Source organism: Leiobunum rupestre, chromosome 10 (genome assembly GCF_980474605.1).
Source record: "Leiobunum rupestre chromosome 10, qqLeiRupe1.1.hap1, whole genome shotgun sequence".
Lineage (NCBI taxonomy): Eukaryota > Metazoa > Arthropoda > Arachnida > Opiliones > Sclerosomatidae > Leiobunum > Leiobunum rupestre.
Window position 1 is genome coordinate 32,052,686 of NC_143393.1, and position 24,593 is coordinate 32,077,278.

At 37.5% G+C, this 24,593-nt stretch overlaps 1 protein-coding gene across 1 annotated transcript in view; it reads left to right on the top strand.

The window, feature by feature from the left end:
* LOC149925403 (uncharacterized) overlaps window positions 1-24,593 on the top strand; it is a 51,593-nt gene that overhangs the window by 18,841 nt on the left and 8,159 nt on the right. The window lies entirely within an intron of this gene.

Below are 24,593 nucleotides of genomic sequence, written 5' to 3' on the forward strand. Positions count from 1 at the left end.
TCGAAATAACCCTTAAAGATATATCTCCGCAATTTAGAGTTATTTGTTAAAAATATTAACCCATTTCTATCCCGCCCGGTATAAAATTTTAATTATAATTAAAATAATTGAGACGAAACGACCAATTTTAATTTATTCAGAATATCATAAGTTAAGTAGTTACAACAGTAAGTTAGACGTACTATAACAATGCACAATTGAATTAAACCCTTTTACAGAACAAGTTTATCAGTTAAATATAATACGAAGCAAATTTTAATGAAAGAAATATCTACAGAGGCTTTTTGGAATTACTCGCTTACGAAATACTTGCCGCATCTTTAACGCTCATTTTATTTCAACACTCGCCCTTGATGAAGATACCGTAGATATCTGGTAGTGGACGACTCGTTCACTTCCTGTTGACGTTGTGACGCATACCACATGAAAAAGACCAATGCCGTCCAATTTCCAATATCATATAATGACTCGCACACCCAAGAAATCATTGACTGCGTTAGAAATCGTAGATATCCAAATATCCACACCAAATGTATTTACAAGAAGCAAAAACCTTACCATCAACAAAGCACAGAGAGCCACTTGACTAACCGCCACCTCTTAAAGCAATTAACGTTAAATTATCTCCTTTGAATTAACAGAACTATATATAGGTCGTTAAGAAAGTGGACCACCCACAGGGTCTACCCTTTAACCCTCTAATCTCGGCTGACTGCGCTAAAACAAGATTTAACCTTTAAAAAATACCAGATTAGGCCTTCATAAATTCATTAATAAAAAAAGACTTTATTACCTATTATGCTTACGATGCCTGTCTTAATTTCAGTGAATCTAAGCAGCTATCGGTGGTTCTGTGGTAGAGCGCTCGACTGCCAAGCCGAATGGTCTGGGTTCGAAACCTGGGTGGCGCATTTGTTTTAATCAATAGAGAAACGCTAAATTAGAATTTCTTCGATGCAATAATTTCAATTTCAATTCTATTTCAATTAAACCAAAATTTCGTACTCTATTAAATACGCTTCCGATAAAGCTGAAGGTCTAATTTTCAATAAGGCGTAACAAGTGTCGGTGGTTCTGTGGTAGAACGTCCGCCTGTCAATCAGGAGGTCCCGGGTTCAAATCCCGCCCGATGCGATCGCAAATTGATACTAAGACGAATACCGTGTACAACTGGTGGAAACCCTGCCATTGGACGTTGAGAGGTAGCATTACACTCAGCACTCGGTCCGTCCCAAAGTCATTAAGAAGAAGTTGGAGAGAAAACGCCCATATAAACACAACAGACTCAACATGCACAACCATCAGAACACAAACACAACAAATTCAACACTCACAACCTACACATAAACATTACAAAAACGTAATACACCAAACCGTCACGACGGTGAGCGAAAAAACACCATCTAAACCAAACCGCAAAGGCATCCGTTAACGCTCACCGTCACACGGTGGTTTTGCCAACCCTTTGAGAAACTGCGTACGCAGTGATTACACTTTGCACCGAAAATGCGAACGCGTTCGCAGTCCTGACAGACAGACAGACCCACCCACAGACCCACAGACAGACACGGTCGTTGTATAACCCCTCCTAGGGGACTTTGTCCCCTCGGAGAGGTAAAAAATGAAATCAGATTATGTTTCCGAATATTATGACGCTTCGAACAAGCGTAGACACGACAATTCGTGACGTCATTTGTAGGAGCTTGACTATTTCCGGCTTTGCTCGCGCCCTAATTGTGGTAGGCCATTGATTTTCACCTATATTATTTTCGTGAGGGTTTTCTTTCATAAAAGCCCTCATTCGGCTCTCTACCTAAAATACAAACAAAATGGCTGCCAAGAGAAAACGACCAGAAACATTTGATCGGGACTGTACATGCGTTGCTTGGATCGTATTGTAAGCAGCGCAATTTCGCCAGTGGGTTCTGTTCTTCTAGTAGGCTCTAGTAGGTAGGGGGTGTTTTTTGCTGATCCCAAGGAGGCACCTCGGGGTAGGCTAGGGCTGTAGCCCATCAGTAAATGCTATTACCTCGGGGATTTCATGCTAACTTGCGAGAGACGCATACCTGTCGAAAGAAGCTCATCCCGGTGGGGTGCTCAAGCTGGAATAGGCCATGAATCTATACTTAGTGCATTGTTCAAGTGGTGTGATCCGAAGCCTCCGCTCTTTGGAGCAGGCAAGAGTGCTAACTGGCCTCTTGCACTTCAGGGTCAGGTTAATTTGGCGTCCCCCATTCCCTCCATCAGCCCTGAGGTAAGACCAGCCCACGTTGGAGGGGATGTGGCTAGTGTCCAGCTACTGAGGTAGTGGGGACGGGGGCGGAGTTTTAGTTTAGAAGTGATCTTCAAGTTCAGTTGGAAATACATTCATAGTTTTTGGGATATTTAACTTCACAGCCCAAAGTAGGAAATCCGATTGCGGTGGAGAAAGACCCATTTCCTTAATGACTATCTCTATAGCTCCAAATGAGGAGAGGAACTAATTTGGAACCTGCAGAATTCGTAATTGTTAGTATGAATTATTTGGCTTTTAGGTTTCCTTCTCTCTTTCTTAATTTCCTTCTTATGTGTATTTAATCTTTGTTTTTTTTTCTTTACTTTCGGAGGATACATTTCTCTACAAGAAATTTAGTATATGCAGTCGAATTTTTAATCAAGGAACCGCATTACTATTTCAATGTAGTTGGTACCGATGGTATGTACATGCTGATCTTCAAAATCCCTATTTATATTGAAAAATATCACAGTTATATATATTTAGAGGACTATCACAGTCAGAATCTGTAGGGATTAACTATAATAGATTAATTTGTATTTATTTCTCTAGATTTCCAATATTTCTTTGGATTTCTCTAGATTTCCAATATTTCTTTGGATTTCTCGAGATTTCCAATATGTCTTTGGATTTCTAGAGATTTCCAATATTTCTTTGGATTTCTAGAGATTTCCAATATTTCTAGATTTCTAATATTTCTCCTGGATTTCCAATATTTCCGTTTATTTCCTATATTTCTCCTGGATTTCCAATATTTCCGTTTATTTCCTATATTTCTCGTTTATTTCCTATATTTCTCCTGGATTTCCAATATTTCCGTTTATTTCCAATATTTCTCCTGGATTTCCAATATTTCTCCTGGATTTCCAATATTTCCGTTTATTTCCAATATTTCTCCTGGATTTCCAATATTTCCGTTTATTTCCAATATTTCTCCTGGATTTCCAATATTTCTCCTGGATTTAAAATATTTCTCCTGGATTTCCAATATTTCTCCTGGATTTCCAATATTTCCGTTTATTTCTTGTGGATTTATAGATTTCCAGAAACAATTTTTTCGATTTCTCACTGTTTGTACAACAGATTTCTTCCACAACAAAGTTAAATTTAATGTGGTTTTTTATTTACTTGTATAGTTAATGAAATTTATAACATTAAATTTTAAATATAAGTTAGTATTTACTTTAATTATTGGATTTGATACTTCAAACATATTTGACCATTTCACGTGTACCGGACCTCGGCAAAAACGTGGTCTTTATTTTAATCCGAAAAATATCAGAACTTCCGCTATTCCCGATAGAGGGCTACAACCGCGAAAGTAGACGTGTGTTACCGCTGGTAGACGGGTTTCGGGGAAAAAGTAATGTCCTAGATTTATCGTTTCTTAGCCCATGCTATAAACAAAAAAACTCCATCCGGTCCTGCATCAGTAAACCATCGTTGCTAGGGGCAACGCGGGGAACGCATTTCCGAACTTTGAAAGACGCGTAAAAGTCGTAGTATATGCAGTAGTCATATTGTTAATCCCAGGTATAAAAGCGTTTTAAGTGGCTGCGCGTGTCCAACGTCCTAAGAACGACGCCCCTCCCGTCCCCCGACTGAGAGCTGTCTATCTCATGCAGTTCAATTATCATGGTTGAAATGAATACATTCATGCCAATATTAATGATATGTTATTGCAGCCGTTTTGAAGCAATCAACCCAGAACGTTTGTGGGAACGATTTTTACGAAACATTGCTCATTTGTTTATTTCTATTTGAAACAATGATCATTCACAACGGAAGCTATAACGAACACGCATAATCCTAAATAGTGGGTTTTATGAACAAGATTGTAATTCCAATTGAGACGCTTTTAAGCGTTGCTTCCAATCTCCCTCACGCTCTAACAATGTGTCAGAATTTATAGCCCGGTGTACCGAGTAACAGAGACCATACCCCCGGAGGTCTATCATCATAGTGCCCTACGCCAGCGTCCACCTAGCCCGGACAGGTGACAAATCCAGCATGGGTAGTAGTACCCTACTACTGATGGTCGCACCTTTGCCGCAAGCCACTCAACCCAGCAGAATTTGCAGCAATGGGTTGACCATTTCCCACTTCGCGCACAGCAGTGGGATTAAGAGTGGATGCTGTATAACATCTCCCAGTATGCCACCGCCCTTATGGGAACCCGACTCCCCGGTAAAGCCACCAGTTATTGCACACTCTAACCCATTTAGGGCCCCTCACGCTCTAACAATAAGTTCCATTAATCAATTAATAAATATCAAACTGAAAGTGTACTCTTTTTACCGTAAACCGTTTTATTCGATTGTTTCGGAGTAGTAGGGCTACTCTCTTTACTCCGCCTCAAAAGCGGGAGTAGGGAGAGTAAACTGATCAAATCGTCCGCTTATCCAAAATATTTATCAGGTAAGCTGGTTACAGTCAGCTATTTTGGGAAAACCTTTTTATGTCTATTCGAACTATTCGCCACCACAGAACCGTGTTAAAATGACGTCATAGGGTTACTCTTCTCACCCTACTCCGATATCCCGGAACAGCCGAAAAGAAACCACCTACTGATGTTAGGTCAGATATTTCGGAAATGACTTTAATTTGCGAGTCCAGTGAGGTATTTTGGTTGGTGAGATGAGCTCGAGCTGAGTCCGTCAACGGTGGGGTGGCGCAGTGGTTAGCACTTTCACTTCGCAGCGAGAGGAGCCGGGCTCGATCCTAGCTCTGGCACTGGGGGAATGCTTAGAACAACGCTTCCAGCGTTGAGGTTGCAAATTATCTCTCCACTGGGTCTTACTCTAGCTAATTAATATATCCTCAAAATTAAATATTTTGGTGTGAATGACAGCAATCATCTTAAACCTACGAACATATCTTCGTATTGACCGCTCAAATGTGGGCTGATGATGAACTAGAGTTATTGTCATTTTGGCTCGAACTAACAAGGAAAGAACCACCTATGAACTGCCATGCAACGAAGATAAATCACGCGAAAAGGTAGAAAAGTCCATAATTTTTTACTCGAAGATCTATTTGGTCCGAGTACCTCGCAAATTTTGTAATTATTTTAATTTACCTGTATTTTTCCCATATTTGCCCAATTTAAGTATATTTATCGAAATTTACTTTTATTTATTTATCTAAATTTTCTTTTATTTATTTATCTAAATTTACTTTTATTTATTTATCTAAATTTACTTTCCGTATTTATCTAAATTTACTTTCCGTATTTATCCAAGTTTACCCAATTTTATATATTAAACTTATTATTTGCCATGGTGAATATTAGTAGAAATTATGTTTAATTCAGAGAAAACGGCATGGTATTAGAAGATAAAACTTTATTTTAAACAAGACGTTTCGAGCCGAGGCTCTTCTTCAGTCGTTCGTTAGTTTTAATTTGTTTTACCCAATTTCATTACATTTATCCATTTTACCAAAATTTACTCCTATTTTACCATTTTACGTGTATTTACCATAATTAACACATATTAAGTATATTTGCCCAAATTTACCCATGTTCTGAAATCTTATTAACTGGTAAAACTTCAATATTGGAAAAATATTCAAAATCTTCGATTTTCCCATGTTAATTTCCATAGAGAAATTCAGGTTTTAAGTTGTCAAAACCGTTTTCGGTTACCATGGCAATATGAAAACCCATTTTTGTCCACTCTTTAGAGATTTCCTAGTTACACGAAGGTCCACATATTCGCGGCTGAGATGAGAACCTTTTAGGAATAAACACGATTTTTCTTTGTGAAAGCAAAGATAATATATAGAACTCCGTACCTACGGTACCTTAGATTCGAATTCTGAAAGCTTTCGAATTGACGGTTTTGTAACGAAGCGTTTACCCACTACAAGCACGTGACCTCCGAAAAATCGGCCTCCATCGGTTGATGTATTGTCTTATCATGGCCAACTTTCATGACGCGTTTTTCGCGCAATAGCGCGTCATCAACATTAATACAAAATGTTTTTACAAATGCACTCAGTTTACTTTTTAGTAGTCGCATCTAAAATTAACTGTGGTAACTAATTATTAATTAGTTACCACAGTTAATTTGTAAAAAATAATTAGTAATTAGTAATTAATTAATAATAATTAATAACTAATTAGTATTTCACAATTTTATTAATTATTAGTAATTATTAATTATTTATAAGTAATTATTAATTATTTATAAGTAATTATTAATTATTTATTAGTAATTATTAATTATTTATTAGTAATTATTAATTATTTATTCGTAATTATTAATTATTTATTCGTAATTATTAATTATTTATTAGTAATTATTAATTATTTATTAGTAATTATTAATTATCAATTAATAATTAATAATAATTACGTAGAGATTTCAAAAACATTCTCGCAGCCAGCGTGGGAAATAAAGCGGTGGCACTGTATGAATGTTCGCTTTTTCTGAGTAAGTGAGTAACTGATAGCGTTTTTCATTTGATTGCTCAAGATTCGCTTTAAATCTGTCTTTGACGTCATAGATCTCGCCCCAATCGACTAGAGTAAAACCCGCAAAGGGAACATTCCGTGAACGTATTCCCGCGCTTTGTTGCTTTTCGTCTGCTAGTAATTTGTATTTTCACGTATTACTCGGTCATTTTGCCAAAAAAAATCTAAAAGGGACAAAATTTTGCTCCGATCTCAATCTCGATCCGTTGACCTGTCGAAACCGGCAGATCGGTTTGGGCGATCTCGGAGGACTCGAGAGTGGGAAATGGAACACGCGAAACTTGATCGGAGCAGATCCGAGCACGCTAATGGAACATAAAATGTTGATCAGAGCCATCTAGAGTGCTCGAGAGCAGTCAAATGGAAAACGCTATTAGTACCGCCATCTATGATTACTTGGGAGTAAATAGCAGACGAACTTTCTCTACAAGAGCTGCGATGATTGTACCAGGGTAAAAACATTTTGAAAATGTTTTTCCACATATCAAACCAACAATATGCAATTTATGTAAAATGTAAAATGCAAAATAGTTTTTAAGATGCATTTCGAACAACCCTGAATTAGTTGGTTACCATGGTAACTATCGAGCAAATGTTTTCGGAAGTGGGTAGGGGTAGGCGGAAAATTCAGCATTATACGAAACCGCGTAGGGGTACTGATAACAACATAATCACACCTTAAAGTTATTTCCTTTAAAGCAAGTTACGGCTTCAATCTATCTATCTAAAGTATCGCTCCCTATCTTTGCAAGAGCACCAAATATTTTAATTTCTTCACCTGACGAGAAGATCCAGTGATTTCTCAAGAAACGTTCTTGAAATTCTTTAACAAAATATTTCATCCACTACAATGCTTTAGTCCCATTCGACCGAAATCCCATTCGACCGAAGGCGGTTTTTGAGGTGTCCCATTCGACTGAATTCCGCCGAAACGTGCGGTTTTTATGTGTCCCATTCGACCGAACGCTTTTATGTGTCCCATTCGACCGAACGCTGCTATATAAATTGGCTTTTGGAATGAGCATGAATTATATTTTTATCTTCACCTAGTCAAGAAAAGTAACTGAACCAAAACTGAAATAGTAAACTTAACCTAACCTAACCTAACCTCAACATGGATCTTCGATAGTACATACCTTATAAATAAAATACCAAATCACCCCGCCAATTGGGCTACATTTTAAAACTCTTTCGGTTGAATGGGATTTCGGTCGAATGGGAATAAACGACTACAATATATGTTGATAAACATAATAAAGGTGTGTAAATTTTCATATTTTAAATTATTTTTGCTCAATAGAAGATACGTTTTTTTATAATTTACGAAAATAAAATGTAACGTTAACTGCCTTGTTGGAAATATACGCCAGTTATTTTGTCACAGAATTTGGAAATCTCAACCAATACACTATAGGTCAGACACAGTAGATCCGCCATTTGCTATTTGGTGGCGTAAATTACGTCACTTCCAAGTCCGCCACGAGAAAGATTCCTCAACTTTGTAAAAATGAAAACTGAAGTTAGTGATCGAGGCGTGTTTATGGCTTTAGCAAATCTACAGTTTAGCACGTGCCTCACGATCATGAGATTTCGTTTCCATGGTAACCTTTTCAATTTATGTTCCGTGTGAACCCAGATCTCATTGAGTTTCTGTCTGTGGAAATGTTAAACAGGGAATACTTATGAGTGACTACGTTACACGCGAGTATTTTTGGCTTGTCTCCGAGTTGTTTACCCACAAATTTGAGCAACATTTTTAGCTGGGGATCGTAGTAGTGTAGTTCCGGACAGCTTAGGCAAGCAAATAGCTATCTTCAATCGAGGATCGTAACAGAAACGCGACATTTAGCGTTGAGACCAATCGACGGACACCGCGCATTTTATTTTTTCCTTTTGGTTCAGACTATAATCCTGCTTTGACGTAAACATTTGGTAGAAATTTGATTGGACTGGAGGGTTTTTTGTAAAGAAAGTCGTCAGGGGGGAATCCGTGATTACTTTTGACGTAGCGTTTCCGTGTCGTCGTAATAAAAAAGGCAGTCTTTTTCGGATTGCTTAATCAATACAGCGGCGATTTCTGGTATCGGATCTCGAAAGGAACGGTTCTAAAGTATAAAGCGGCGATTTAAAAACAGTGGCAGACGTCGCCGTCGAGGTGAAGAAGTGACTCAGGAGCAGTCCCACTCCTTCGATTTGGACGAGATCTTTCCGGCAACATCGGGACACCGCGCGTTTCCCCTTCGAAGCGATTGTTGGAGAAAGTTGTAAACGCGCCCCATCACGTAGTCTCCAATAAAAGAAGATGAAGATATGAAACTCATCTGTCACTGGTCCGGATAAAAAGCGAAATCGCTTTTTGGTGCGCCGATCACGTCCGACTAGCGCCATCTGCCGCCGCTCTTCAAAACATACAAATATTCCGCTCGTCGTCGCGTATATATATATATATACAATTTCTAGGCCAAAAATTCATACGCGCGCTTGGAACGGGCCTAGCGTGGTCGTATATAAATTCTAGGCGGTTAACGCGAGCTTGTCTCCGATGGGTAATTGCCAAAAAAATGTAATTTGTAATTTTTTTATCCCTTTTTTCCCCTCCAGATGTCAGCGGCGCTAGTCCAATCCTTGTATGATAAAAAGGCATTTCGGAACGCCATATTTTTCACTTCTCCATTTCAGTTAGAAGCGAAGTTTTTCATTCGTCCGGCTACGTGCCGAGAATTTTTTTCGACTTATCAAAAATTATTTTCGTTTCGGTCATGCCTTTTTAAGGTTCAAATACATATGTATCGCCAAAAAGCAGTGACCCATGAAACTAGGGGCCAGGACTGCCACGTGTAAGATAAGATAAAGATGAATAAGTAACAAAAAATTTAGTTAGTTTTCATCTCAAGTAATAAACTTTGTTTCGCGGCCGCCATTTTGTACAGTCCACGGTTCTTAAGTTCCATTTCATTCGGACGAGCAGTCAGATGGTCGATATTTTGTAGTTTCTGTCAATCCACGGTCTGTCAGTGTGTTCCTCCCTTTAAAGGTCAATCAAATCGGGCCAGAATCTCATTGGTTCCCTAAAACTGACGTCATCTAAAGGCCCATTCACACTATCCAACTTTAGTCGATTGACAAGCCGTGCGATTTTTGTCAGGCGTAAAATCAGGTAATGTGAAAGCGCCATCTGACATGATTTTTGTCAGCGAAGGGGCTGACTAGCGAGTCGGATAGCAGCAGCCAATAGGAGACTGTCTCTAGTGGACATCATTGCAATCACGTGTTGTAGTGCTATAGGCTACGTTCAGTGAAGCTTAACGGTCTTATACCGTTTTAAGTTTGCGTTGATTCCGTTGAGACTTTTTATCCTGTCACCGTGTCACGCTAAAAAACACACACTTTCAAAAAATCCACTATATTTAGTGCATCGTGATTGTTATTGTTTAGAACCGAATAAACGGTGAGTTAAAATAGCAAATTTCTTTATAATTGATTTTTAATAGACGACAAAATATTAATTAATTATCTGTTTTATTATCTAGATCGAGTTGGTGTCTAAGGCTTTTAGCCGACATCACTTTGCGTGTCACTCTCCAAAAAATTATCTAGATCGTTTATAAAAGATGTACTCACAAGGAGACTACCCGAGGTGGTTATCACTGATTTTGTTGAAGGTTAGGTAGACCTTATGGTAGTATGAAAATTCCCAAAGGGAAAAGTTGCAATGGGCTTTAGATTTCCCATGGCAACCGAAAATGTTTTTGACCTCTCCATTTAAAACCCAAAATAGGTAAAATTCATCTTTTTGGGTAAGTTTTGAAAATTTAATGAATTTCTTTTAATTTGAAAATCACGAAAGGACCACATTTAGGTAAATTTCTTCAAGTTTGGGTTAATTGGAAAAATTTTGGGGTAAATTTGTAACCATTTTTGGGTAAAATAAGGAAAATATCTTATTTTGTTTTAAATGGTCAAAAATATTTTTGGTTGTCATGGCAAATCGAATGGGTAGTGCAACGTCTCAATTTTGTGAAATTTCATACCTTCGGTCTACTGTTGGAATCTCTGGTTGAGTTTTTGACTTTTGACACTTATTGCTATTACGTTACTTACGCTGTAATAAAAGAATACAACTGCGAGTATTTTCTTAACATAGGGTCTGAGAAAAATCAGATCACCCAGCACCAGCGGGCAGCGAGTGGTCTGATTTTTCTCACGCTCATCGTTAAGAAAACACGCGCAGTGGTATTGTTTGATTGAATTAATTGATTTGTATTAATTTCCTGCGCTTACTAAATATTTATGTCATAAGGATGACATTGGCAAATTTCCGTTAATGATTGTCTGTCGCGGAGAGATTGCGTAATTGTAAGTTTCGGAAGATAAACCTCGTCACGCCAAATGTACACTCTCTTCATTGGTCAAATTACTGACAGGTTATTGTGATGCCGACAAATACGAGGGAAAGACGTTTAATACTAAAATTCGATAATAAAATAATCTCAGAAACAAAGAGATTGATTATAATAGTCAATTAAATGTAGAAAATTTTCCGCAAATCGGAAAAATTAAAAATTTAAAGATATATTACGTTTTAGGGATTTTTATTCTAGACTTGTCAGGATGTTTAGTTTTAATTTTGGATTCGACCAAATGAGGCGAAAATGCCGTGAAATTAAATAAAATTTGCGAATGAAAACCTTTTTTTTTTTCGAAAAAATACGGAGAGGTTTCCGAAAAAGGCCACGGTAATTTACCGGAAACTTTTCCGACTTAAAAGCCTGGTTTTCCGCGCCGTTTGCGGAAAAATATTTTCCGCAAAATTTTACGGAAAGCTTGCGATAATCCGCGAACAAGCGCGGAATGGAAGTCCTATTTTTCCGAGTTTTTCAAACGCGAGGGACGTTTCGCTTCCACTGAATTTGCCCAGTTCTTATTCCTCTATCGATGGAAATAGGCGTAACAGCCACTGCGCAAGTGCGAAGGGATCACAAGCAACGGCCATGCTTGAAATTTCGAATCTTGAACGTAATATACACCACCTCATAGCTATTAAAGATATTAGCTATGAAAGACGCAAAAAGTAGAATATTGTATAATAAAGCCAACCGAGGACGCTACCTAACATGATCGCTCCGTGTGATACTTTCGCGCTTGCGCAGAGCTATAGGAGCAACAAACACAAGGAGAACGCAGCTAGCCTTTAAACCCGCTAACGCGGCGTTGTGTTCAAATTTTATTGGACGAGCCTTTACGCTGAACGTTTAACGGGAAGACAATTTCGGAATTTTTCGCTTCCGACGGCAGCAGATTAAAGCGTCTAACCAATGAAAATTGTACGCAAGAAAATTCATGACTTTTGACGGGTTGCGTTCTCCTAGCGTGGGGTGCTGACCGTGCTGTGTTTGTGGCTCCTAGGCGCAGAGTGAGTAACGCATTTTTTAGCCCGTAGAGGGATGACCCTAAGTGTGGTTTACGTTTTAGGGAAGCCGAAAAGTCCCTGTGTTAATTAGTCCAAGCTTGGAAGTTGAGGCATACAGAACCACGAATTGATTGCTTTCGGGTGGTAAAGCATTTCAATCGTTAATTACTCGATATGTAAAGCGCTTATGACGAATGGATTTTTTATCAAGCGGTTTAATTAATTGTCTTAGTATCGGATATAAAATTGCGAACAATTTATTTCGTTGCGTTGGCAATAATTTGTTCAGACCAAGGCTTAATTCTGTAAAACACTTACGGTTTTTTCACCTGTCAAATAAAATAGGAGACTACACCACCGAAGCAAAGTCGATATTTGCTAGAAGTGGAATTTTATAATATATCTCTTATAAATGAAATATCCGTCCAGGCCATTTGTACTTATAGGAAACTTGCGTCTAGGCCATCCAAATGAAATATGTTCTTTCGCAGTCTCGACCACTCTTGTAAATTGCGCAGGTCTGACGGACCAAATCCTGTTTATTCATTGCTCGGACCAGTTTATTAATTGAAAAACTAGGGGACTGTTAATTAATTGTGAAATTTCCTAAACATTAAGTGGATATCCTGTTTAATATTTAAGAGTTTCAAACAACATGTCACTGCGTTAGCGTGTATAAAGGCTAGCTGCGTTCTTCTTGTGTTTGTTGCTCCTAGATGACCAGTTAGAAAATAGTCCGTATTTACAAGACTCGTCTGGACGTGGATTCCGTTGGCCACAAATCGCATCACTTTGTACAATGTACTGAGTACAGTACATAATGTACCTTGTTTAAAAACGTAAAATGTAAAATTACTATGTTATAAGTGGGGTGGCGGAGTGTTTAGGACATTCGCCTCGCAGCCGGATTCAATCCTAGCTTTTGGCACTGGTTGAGAACTCGGAACAGCTCCTACACCGTTGCGATTTCAAGTTCTTTCCCCACTGGTTAAAGGGGTTTTCCCCCAAGCTCTTCGGTTTCCCCTTCCATAAAAACTTGTAGAGATTAACGGATAATAGTTCGTGTAGGGAGCTGTTGGCTCGCGTAGCATGAAGGGCTCGGCCACCACCCTCCTACGCATTGTAACCCAGCCAGCTGAATTAATGGCTTTAAAAGTCACTTTATTACTTAAGCCTAAGTTGGTGCCTTGGGTATTAGCCTAGCTGATTATTATAAGTAAGTGTAGGGAGCTGTTGGCTGGCGTGGCATGAAGGGTTGGCCACCACCTTCCTACGCGTTGTAGCCCATCCCTTTGAATTAATGGCTTAAATCGTTGCTCAAAACCTTAGGCTTAAGGTCGTGCCTTGTGTATTAGCCTAGCTGATTATTAATATTATTATTTGATAAAGCATATTTTCCCGATGAAATAGTATTGGTTCTTGCAAAACATTTTTGGGAAAATCAACGGGAACCTGCAAGCGAAAAACATAAGCAAGATAGGTAGAAGTAGAGAACAGTAAATGTAGGGATGCACCGATATATCGGCCTTTTTTTCTGATATCGGTATCGGGCAATACCGGCTTAAGCGAAGCCGATATTGGCCGATACCGGTATTAGAAAAATATTTTTAATAAAAACATTTAAAAATTAGAAAATTCTCGATTAACTAACTAATGATAGTATTTTATTTGATTGTCCGCGCCACGTACGCCAGGCTTCAAAAACTAGATCATACCTTTTTTTAGACAGGGGGTTACGAGGGTAAACAAATAAAAAACTACGATATTCGATTTGTGATAGAAAATATGTATCACGTAAAATGAAAAGAAACATATTCGCATATGCTCTTGCAAACTTTTTTAAATGAAAAATTAGAATAAAATGGTATATATGACAGTGCACTGTGCACCGAACCGTCTTTTACAATGATTTTATCATATACACTTCTGTTATGATAGCTAGCTTTGTTAATATCGGCCGATATTACCGCCGATATATCGGCTGTACCATAAGCCTATCAACCCTAAGTTTGAAACGCGCATAGCGCCATTTGTACCACCACTGGACGGGTGAAAAAGAATAAATCAGACGATAGTATCGGCACCTGGTAGATATAAATTGAAGCTTCTTCCTTCCCCCTTTCTCTCTCTACGCACCTCTCTCTTACTAAAGCAGCTGGCATCATGCATTGCGAGACGCGTTACGTTTCTCTTTTCCGCCAGTCGTTAGCTTGAACCAACACTGCCTTTCGATTCAAACTTAGGGTTGATAGGCTTATGGCTGTACCCATATCGGTGCATCTCTAAGTAAATGGTTCGCGTAAGGGTAGTTGAACGAAAGTAAAAGTTTTAGCGTGTGTAGCCCCGTGACTGAGTTAATCTGCTTGCTGATGGTTTGAGTATGCGAAAAATTTGACAATCGTTTATCAGTAATTACTCTAAGGTCACGAACCTCAGTAGGACCAAAAGGTTTAGAGCTCATTTGATCAAATTGTACATCGAAGACGATACCAATTTCAAAGGAGACTTTTGCCATCATAAGTAAAAAATAAATATCATGAGCTTGTCGCGGATTGAATTCTTCAAAGAAACAAAGCAATAGCTATAGGTGTTTTCATAAAATCCGGCTAAGTTGTCCCCCCCCCCCCCGACAAAAATTGTCCCCTCAGATTTTGATGGGTGTTCAGTTCAGTATGTTCCAGATCTAAATCCGTCGTTTGAGTCGCATGTATGAACGTCAACAAGCCTGCAAACATGTTTCCCGAAAAATAAAAAAACAAAGACTACAGACAGTTACATGTCCCTTCCTAGAGTATACCACCTCCTAGGCAGTTCTTTGATGGGGATTTTATGAAAACACCTATTGGCAGGAGCACTCGAGCAGGGCCTAAAGTAGTAGGCAGTTCTGGACAGTGCTAAAATCGGATTTGGGCAGTGCTATTTATCGCGAATTTATCGCAAAAAAGTATGTAAAATTTAAAATAGCTGATTACCTTTCCGGTACATATCGACAAACGCAGCCAATTTTGCTGAACTAAGTTACTTATTTACAAGCTCTGTCTTCTCTCATCATTTTGTTAAAATATTCGTCTGCTACAAATTCTGAATTCCAACTGCTTTTATAGCTCATTGAAATTATATTTTGGGGGTTTATTTTTTTGGGGCAGTTCTAAAGAATCCTTATTTAAGCCCTTGGGTAGGACATTATAAATACGTATCCACTTGGTATGTGTAAGGATCCATTTGACCAGGCTCCGAAAGCTGCTCAAGTAACGGGCGGGGCTTACGTCGAATGTATGAGGTTGTGCGTTTCTTCAAATTCAGTCTGGGCGGACAAAGTTATTTTTTAATTTTATTCGATTTAAAAAATGTTCTTAGGTTAATTTCTAGTATTATAAACGATAAAAAGTATGTTTTGGAATAAAAAAAAATTCTAGGTTTACATGCCTCATTCCGGTTAGGACAGGATCGAAACTTAAGAGTAATCGGTTTATTTCAGATAAGTGTATCTTCAAGAATAGCAAAAAGTAGCAACCAATTTTAAATGGGTCTTGAAGAATAAGACCTAAGCTTGCTAACCAACTTAAAATATATCCCGGGAAGTACTTGGAAGTACAACTAATCGACCCAGATTTCGAGAAAAATAATGAATAAAAACAGTTAAAATAACTTATTTAAAACGTTCGCGCGCTTTTAAAAAAAAATTCACTTATCATATCAAAAACCTATGAATAGTACACCAACTTACCTGCCTGAGTAATATCCATAGCTTACACTTCAAATTATACGAACAAATAACGAAGTGTCAAGGTCGTGAAAAACTGTACCCGCTCTCCATTTGACGAGCAAGTTCAGAATGGCACGAACTTCAGTATAAGCCAGAATCCATTTAGGTACCATAAGAATATGGGAGCATAGCTTTAGCCTCTGGTATCGTCCTCGCAAACTTTGTAACGAAAGTTCGTCTGCAATTTTCACACCACGTACACAGCGCACGCAGGCGTTAGAATCTGGCGTTTTATTTTTTTTTAAATTAATTAAAATGGCGGAAAAAGCAAATATCTGCCCAAATCGGTTTAAATCGGATTTATTATCTTCCTTGGCGGAAATTAGTGTAAATAATTTTATTAACGACAATGGGTTGAAAGATCTTAATACTAGTTTGTTATTAAATAATAATTCCGAAGGTAGTTTTTCTCTAATAAATAGTATTTGCTTCAATAATGGATTTTGAGTTCGTTTTCTTTTTAACATTTCTACGCGTAGTTCTTTTATTGGTCAGCTCCATTTTCAATTACTCTAAAAATAATATGTCAAGGTCGTGTAGTAGCGCGGGTTTATCATAGATGGCAGGAGTGAGTTACTCGAAATATCGAAGCAGACGAACTTTCGCTACAAAGTTTGCGAGGACGGGTATTGAATCGCGGTCCTCCCATATTCTTATGGTACCAAAATGGATTCTTGGTATAAGTAGTAACCATTAATTATTAATTTTAATACTTTTAGTCATGGTTATTTTTATATTTAAAACTTTTTATTTAATAATGAGACACGAGGAACTACGGTTCGAAAGCTTGTCCGCTCGTAAATGTTTTTATTTTAAATAGTTTAAAATAAAAATTTTAACCAGTCATGAAGTATCGTGTCTCATTATTAAATAAAAAGTTTTAAATAGTAACCATTGTTTCTATCCCCGCGCTAATTTTCGAAATCGACTTTTGTCCGGCCAGATCGCAAAAATACCCCATTGTGCGTCGCTTAGAAGAAAGAAAATGAAGGGCACTCACTCGGGAAATAGAATTACCAGCAAATGAATTAAAGAAACCCCGATTATTTCTCACCCTGAAGATCTTGGATAATTTGTCACGTTCTTCGGGAAACTGATCTCTTTCCACTTAAAATAACTTATTTAGATGGTTAGGGCGTAAGATAAATGAACTTCTATTCGAGACAAGGCTTAATGTCGACTAGGAGCCGAGTCAACTAACCACGTTGCGAGCATTTCTACGATAATCATCATTATCACCACCATCAGATATTACAAGTGCATTTCCTGGTAATGCTTTTAACACACGTTAATTTCGCGTTCTGTCTGGTTTGATTACGATTCGATGTAAGAGCAAAATTGAAATACCGTATTAAAAAGTCGTTATGTTGTTTGAAAGAAATAAGATACGTTAACAATATCCATATTATTCCCTTTCTGTAAAAGTAGGAATATGTCGTGAAATTCCAAAATAAAATGACTCCTAACGGTACCATTCATTTCAATACTGTTTGCAGAAATCTCCAAACCGAATCAAACGGAAGGAAAAACCCCTTGGTAATGATAACGCCACGTATAATAGGGACGCTAAGGCTCGCTACGTATACGTCTAAGAATAAGAAGTAGCGTATCTGGCTCTTTACGGTCATTTCCTAAGCCTAAAGTCTTTTATAGGCGAACGCGTAAGGCTGAAGAAATGCCTCCCTATAGAAGGCCCGTATTTCTCCCTAAGTAATATCCTTCGGGTTATTTTTATTAGAGCCGGGATAATGTATGTTAACAAAAGCCAACCTAAAGGGGGGATTACGAGGGTTATTCTTTTGCCATTTAAAAGGTCGGCTCTAGATGTAATCGTTCCGTGGCCCGGAGTTGGTCCCGCTTGATAAGTACAGTCTTTCGCAATATCGGAAGGAAAATAAGACTTCTTAGGATTTGGATGCTATTCGCGGAAGGAGGCTAATTGGGCGCCGCGGGCAAAAAAAAACCTAATGTAACAATGATAACGAAACGTAAGGAGCTTAAAAGCTTATCTGTAATCCCGTACTTTTCTTTTTTCTTCAGTTCGCGATACTTTTAAAATGAAAATGGTTTTTTTGTACCGTGTTTTCTTTTAATGCGGATGTTGAAGATGCTTTTGCGCCTAGATAATTATCCGAAGGAGACGAGAACACTCTAAATAAATTATACATTTCCATTGAAATATTCAGTCAGGAAATCATACATTTATGCACTAGGATCTCGAAGGCTAATCCGGCGTCGTTCGTCGCGTTAAAACCGGAATATTGAGAAATATTGAAATTTGCTTATTAGATCTACTTTCAAATATAGAAGTTACGGAAATTTCCATCAAGGCTATAGAAACGAAACACACACCTTGCTAGGCTAGTACCCAAGGCACCAAGCGACTATTAAAGCCATTAATTCAGGTGGCCGGGTTAAAATTAGAATTAGTTTGTGGGACAACCTTTCATGCCACACTAACTATTACCGTTAACCTCGACAAGTTTTAATGGAAGGAGAAACCGAAGAGCTCGGGGAAAAACCCCTTTAACCAGTGCAAACTCGACGCGGAAGGAGTAGTTCCGAGTTTTCACCCAGTGCCACAAGTTTGGATCTAACCCGGCTCCTCTTGCTGCGAGGCGAAACTGCTAACCACTACGCCACGCCACCTTGCAGTATGAACTTCAAGATTTTATTAGTTACATCTCAAAATGTACAACCTCTTTCGATCGGGGCGGCTCACCACCGGGTGAGGGCAGTGTACATTCTCTACGAACCTTGGGGTGAGGGTACTGCCGAGATAAAAAGAAAAGAAAAACTAACGTATGGTATACATTTTTGGCGCGAAATACAAACTTATAAAATCTCAGTATTTTGACATGAGCATTTGCAATAATTAAACTTTTTTTTCTTTTTTTTTAGTTATATTTTTTCTTAAGAACATTTTGTACGTCTCCAGTCGTCTTTTAGTTTTTTCCAAATCATTAACAAATGTTTCACCGTTCCCAGAGGACTGTGGAACCAAGACTCTACAGGATAGATGTAACGTAACTTTTTCGTGCAACCTGCAAATAACCATAAAGGGTTGATCGCACCATGGCCAACTTACCTGTTGCGCCGTTACAATTAAGTTCTTCCCGGGTGAAACGCGCACCGTTGGAAATAGCGTAGCTGCTGCTCTAGAAATACGTAGGCTTTTAACTATCATTAAATTTAGATTTAAATGCTTTTATACGGTTTTAATAGGGCGAGGCAAAAATACTTACTTACTATATATATATATATATATATATATATATATATTAAATCACATTAATCAGTCAACATTTTGATACTTATAAGGAGAGTACCCGAGGTGTTTATGGCCGATTTTGTTCAAAGTCGGGCGTAATGTAGACCTACATGTGATATGAAATTTCGTAAAAGGAGACGTTTTTCGATTTGCCATGGCAAACGAAAATGTTGCCCACCCTGGACCGTATGGTTGTATGTACAATTTTTTTTTTTGTTTCCATTGCGTGCCCACCCTGAAAATCCTGGTTACGGTGCTGTGTTTTGGGTTGTGTAGATGGAAGCCAAGTAGTAATTAATGCTCCTAAGGAAAAGCCTGAAATTTATTTCAACAAGAAAAAAGATTACTCTCTACAAGTAGGTATCGTAAATTAAAGAAAATTATTAAATAATTTACACTCATTTACAGTTTCAGATTGTATGTGATCATAATAAAATAATATTAGATCTATTTTGCTAGGGTTTATAAAAATTCATTCATTTATCTTAAATTACCTGAAATTTGTGCTGGTAAGGTTTCCACAACCTTTTTAATTGCAATTACTCTACTAAAGTCACTAAAATCTTTAGGTGGATATATATTAGGCAATAGTGCCTATCCGTTGGAAAGCTTTTTTCTAATTCCATCAAAGATAATGGACATTTGACAGCCATCCAAAATAATTTCAACAAAAGAAGCAGCAAAACCCGTGTTATTGTTGAAAATACAATTGGAAACCTAAAAAAGAAATTTCCCATTTTAAATTTTTTGTAAACACAAGTATTGGTATAAATGGATATTTTTTTGTAAATGGCACTTACTTAAAGTTACATATTTAAATTTTTAAACAATTGACTAAACATTTCATTATTTAAAAGTTTTAAATTGACCTATTTTTAGCTTTGGCATTATCACAAACAAAAACATGGTTTGTAAAAATTCAACTTTAATTATATTATAGATCACAATTCAATCATATATTAAGTATTGCTAATTGATTTCATGAGATATTTCTCAAAGAGTGCCATTTTTTCTTTGTGTCTGCGCTCTTTTGATTTTTCTTTTTCTTCTTTGGTTGCTCTTTGGAGTATTTTCAACTCCATTTACTTCTGGAGTTTCCTGCTCCATGACGGCTACGGCACCACTTTGTCTTGGAGCCGCTGCATTCCTGTTTTGTGAAGAACTGCAAAAGGGAACAGAAGTTTATTAAAATATTAACCGCAACATTTAATACATTTTAGTTAACTCTTTCAAGATATCTTTTATTTGTTCTTAGTTGAGCGTTCTCACAGCTCCACGTTAAATCACTGGGGTTAAATTCGGATTGTCCATAAAGAGTTCCTCGAGTTCACTTAAGTTTGCAATGCAAGTTGTATTAAATCAAATAGATAAACAAATTCCTTTTAAATCTACCTTTGGGATGAACATGTAGCTCTTGACCTCCCTGATTTGTTATTGATGTCTTTCTAGTAAGGCTCTTACATCTATAATAAAGAACAATTTAGGTTTTTCATAGGCATTATTCAAGGTTAACTTACTTATTTTCAATTGATAGAACAGATAATGTATGGCCATGATCGACTAGCATTGTCTGTAATGCTTCGTAGAGTTTTTTTTTTTCAATTTTCCCCTCCCTAAGAATTGTGGTTCATGTGCCTGGTATAAGGCTATTAAAAGCTTTGTGGCTTCTTCGAACAATTTTGTTTTACAAGTTTCATTTAACAGGTACTTTCAGTAAAAGCCAGTGCTTAGTCACCTTTGGATTTCTTATTTCAGAGGTTCCAATCTTAACATTGTATTTAAAAGCTATATAAAACATTCAGCAGCTCAAAGCTGTGAAAGCACTGACTGGTTACCGAACATAACTGTAGTAAAAGAATACCTCAAAATCATCTTTTCCAATTATCTCAGTTTCATTTGCGGCCAAGGGCACGAACAGCACCGTAACCAGGATTTGATTTCAGGGTGGGCACGCAATGGAAACAAATAAAAAAAAATTAAAAATTGTACATACAACCATACGGTCCAGGGTGGGCACGGCCCGACCACCCCCCCCCCCCCCTGGTTACGGCCCTGGGCACGAAACAGTGTAATCTTATTGGATTACCATCTTCATTGGTAGCAGGACACTCCACTGGAAGACAGTTTAAATCTAAATCGAATTCTGCTATCCGATAAACTATTTCATCTGGAGTAAAATGATAATCAAATCTTTTAGAAAAAGCACGTGTAAAACTAAAAGCCGGATCATCAAAATGCAAAGAAAACTTTTCATATTCTACTACCTTCTACTAAGAAAAACTAATGCTGGTCATCAATATGTGGCTCATTTTTCTCATTTATTTTTAAATAGCATTTAACAATTTGATTTTCGTTGTTAAAAGATTGCCTCATTTGAAGAGGTTCAAAACGCGTCATGTTTTCGTGAAACGAAATTTAAGCGGACGAATTTTCTATATAAGCAGACGACACAGCTAGATTACTCCCTCTACACCTCCTTTCGAGGAGGAGTAAAAAGTAACCTTAGAGCTCGGGAACAAGCGAACAAAATTCGGGACAGGGTAAATCTTACCCTGAGAACAGGCGAATAAAACGTTTTAGGGTAAAAAGTTTACACTTTTGGTCCTCGGACAGGCGAAAGAAAACCACCTTAAAAAACAAATTTTCTTCCTTTTTTTAAATGTCAAAAGATTGAATTCAGCATTGTAAATGCTGTAAAAAATTACATTTTCCTTGAAAACAGCGTGAATGTCGCTTTCAATAGAGGACCATACCAGCGGAATTCGGAGAAAGCAAGCTGCTTTGGTCGTGAAATTAGACCACGTATTATTTATGAAACTTTCAACGAACTCCAAAAAGTTAAAAAGTACTAAATATATGCCAAAAAATATCAAAAGGTATGTTCGTATCATAAATTTTCCAAACACGTACTAAATACGATTAAATAAATCCAAAACCTAATTTCGTACTAAATATTTGACAACGTATTAAAAAAGTACAAATATACCGCTCGGAACATCATTGCTGCACTTAGTTTTGCAAGCAAGATGTCACGTACACAGGGCCATTTTAACCCTTCAGTAAGAGTTAGACAAAAATCTAATTTACCGCCTTTTCGGATTTTCATAGGCACTATTATATGGAATCGTAGGCCACAATTTATCCTAAAATTTCCGTAGGCCCTAGGCACTCTACCTAGTATGCCTTATAGATAAGGCGGCCCTGCACGGACGTTTAAGCAAGGATCCTATATGTTAGAAGTATATGAGGCGAGGGACGAAAAATGGCAGCGCCGTCGGTGGGTCATGCGCGATAGAGAATCCGTCTTTAGATTCCGTCAAGGACATGGAGGAAGCACCGCCAAAATTTGTCCTTGAGGGAATAGAAACAAGACGTCCCACATTTAGAGGCTCTCTTAATATCGGCGGCGCTGCCGGCGTTTTGAAAACACGGGCTGGCCGGAGGGCTACCCATCCTTCTAACATATAGGACCCCCTGTTTAAGTACTCACAATCCCCCCGATGTATTAAATATATTTTTCAATCATCTTAACTTAATAAACGTACTATAATAACCCAAGAGGGTTTCTGTCGAAAATGTGCGTTTTCTCAACCACCCTGTATATTAAAAATATCATCTCAATCACCCAGTCGTTTAACATAGCTAACCCACTAAGCATTGACAACCAAAGAGTAATTTCAACTCAAAGAAAAACCCATGGTCATGCTTTATTAATCACTCTGTCCATTAATTAAGAACAATATTTCAATCACCCTGTACATTAAATTAATAAGCACACTATAAGAACCTAAGTGTTAATTTCACCAAAATATCAACCATTCAATAAATCAATCGCCCTGTCATTTATCATAACCAGGGCACTAATTGTTAACAGCTGAAGAGTTACTTTACCACAAAAAAAATCATTACAACGCTATATCAATCACCCTGTTCATTAGGAACAAAATTTCAATCATCATGTATACATTAAATTGGTAAGCGCACTATAACAACCTAAAGATATTTTTACCAAAAGCAGCACTTTCTCAACAAACTAGTGCGTTAACAACGATCCTAATCAATTTTGTCATAACAAACGTGCGGTGCCCTAAAAAGCACGCCAAAAGTATCTACAAGGCGTAGAAGACAATGGACGCAGTTCGTGGAGGGGGCGAGTCAGAACATCAGGAGAGAGTGAAATTTGTGTCTATAGCTAGAAGCCGTAACACAAGGCACGCAATTTCTTTTTTACAAAGGTCGAATATCAATTATTTGGAGATAGATGGCACTTGAATTGGCAAGAAATTAAAATTTCTAAACGAAAATCGACAAAACGTACTAGGTAAATGACAAACTTCTTGGGCTCCGATTTATAAAGAATAATTGGGCTACCAAGGGTTTGATACTGGCTATCCATTGCTGTATCATTTACCATTTTACAACAAACCTGTCGAGAGTTATGCCCTGAACGGCGGCGGCGGCAACGGCGGCGACTACGTACCAAGTGAAAATAGTACTCACCAACCCCTTAGGAATTGTGTGTAAAAAATTTGAATTAAATTGTCGTTATAGGGAGACGGATACTCATCTCGTAAAAGATATATTATGTATTTCTGAAAAGAGTCAAAATAAATACCGACTTACCAAAAATATTCAAATAAGAAATAAAACCTGGTTTTTTCCCTGGGCGTTTGTACATCCGGATCTAAATTGAAAGAGATTGAAACAGCAGGCGAGGCACTTACTCAATATTTTCTCGTGACGTTTGACATTTCAACACTGTCAACTGCTCATCCATTTTTAAAACCAAACGTCTGGAAACTTTCAAATAAAAACCGCTCTATTTTGAACCGCTTTGCAACCCGCATTTAGATTGCAAATTTTTGAGAATAGAGGAATCTGAAGAACTCGGGGGAAAGGTCTTAATGGTAGGATTTAGTTTGAATCTGCGATAAAACTATTGAGCCCAGCTAGTATTATAGTATACAAACGACGAAAAGTGTATTATTAAATTTATAAAAAAGGTTTTATACAAATTAATATATTTTGTACAAAACAAAATATTTAAAATAATAAAAGGTGCCAATCTAAAACCATGAACGTTTTTATAAGGTCGTTCAAAATATTTGTTACAGAATTACACCAAAACATGCATAGTTCAATTGTTGCCTACGTTATTATGATAATAATAATAATAATAATAATATCAGTATGTAGTTAGTAAAGTTGCCCTACAGTACGGAAACTTAAATATACTACACGTTCTACTATACATATACTTGACGCGCTTTTTTATATTTTGACGTAACTGTGTATATCGTCTCTAATAATGCAATAGACCTTCTGACCTACATATTTTTAATCAGCTAGGCTAATACCCTTGGTACCACCTTAGGCCCAAGTCATCGAGTGACT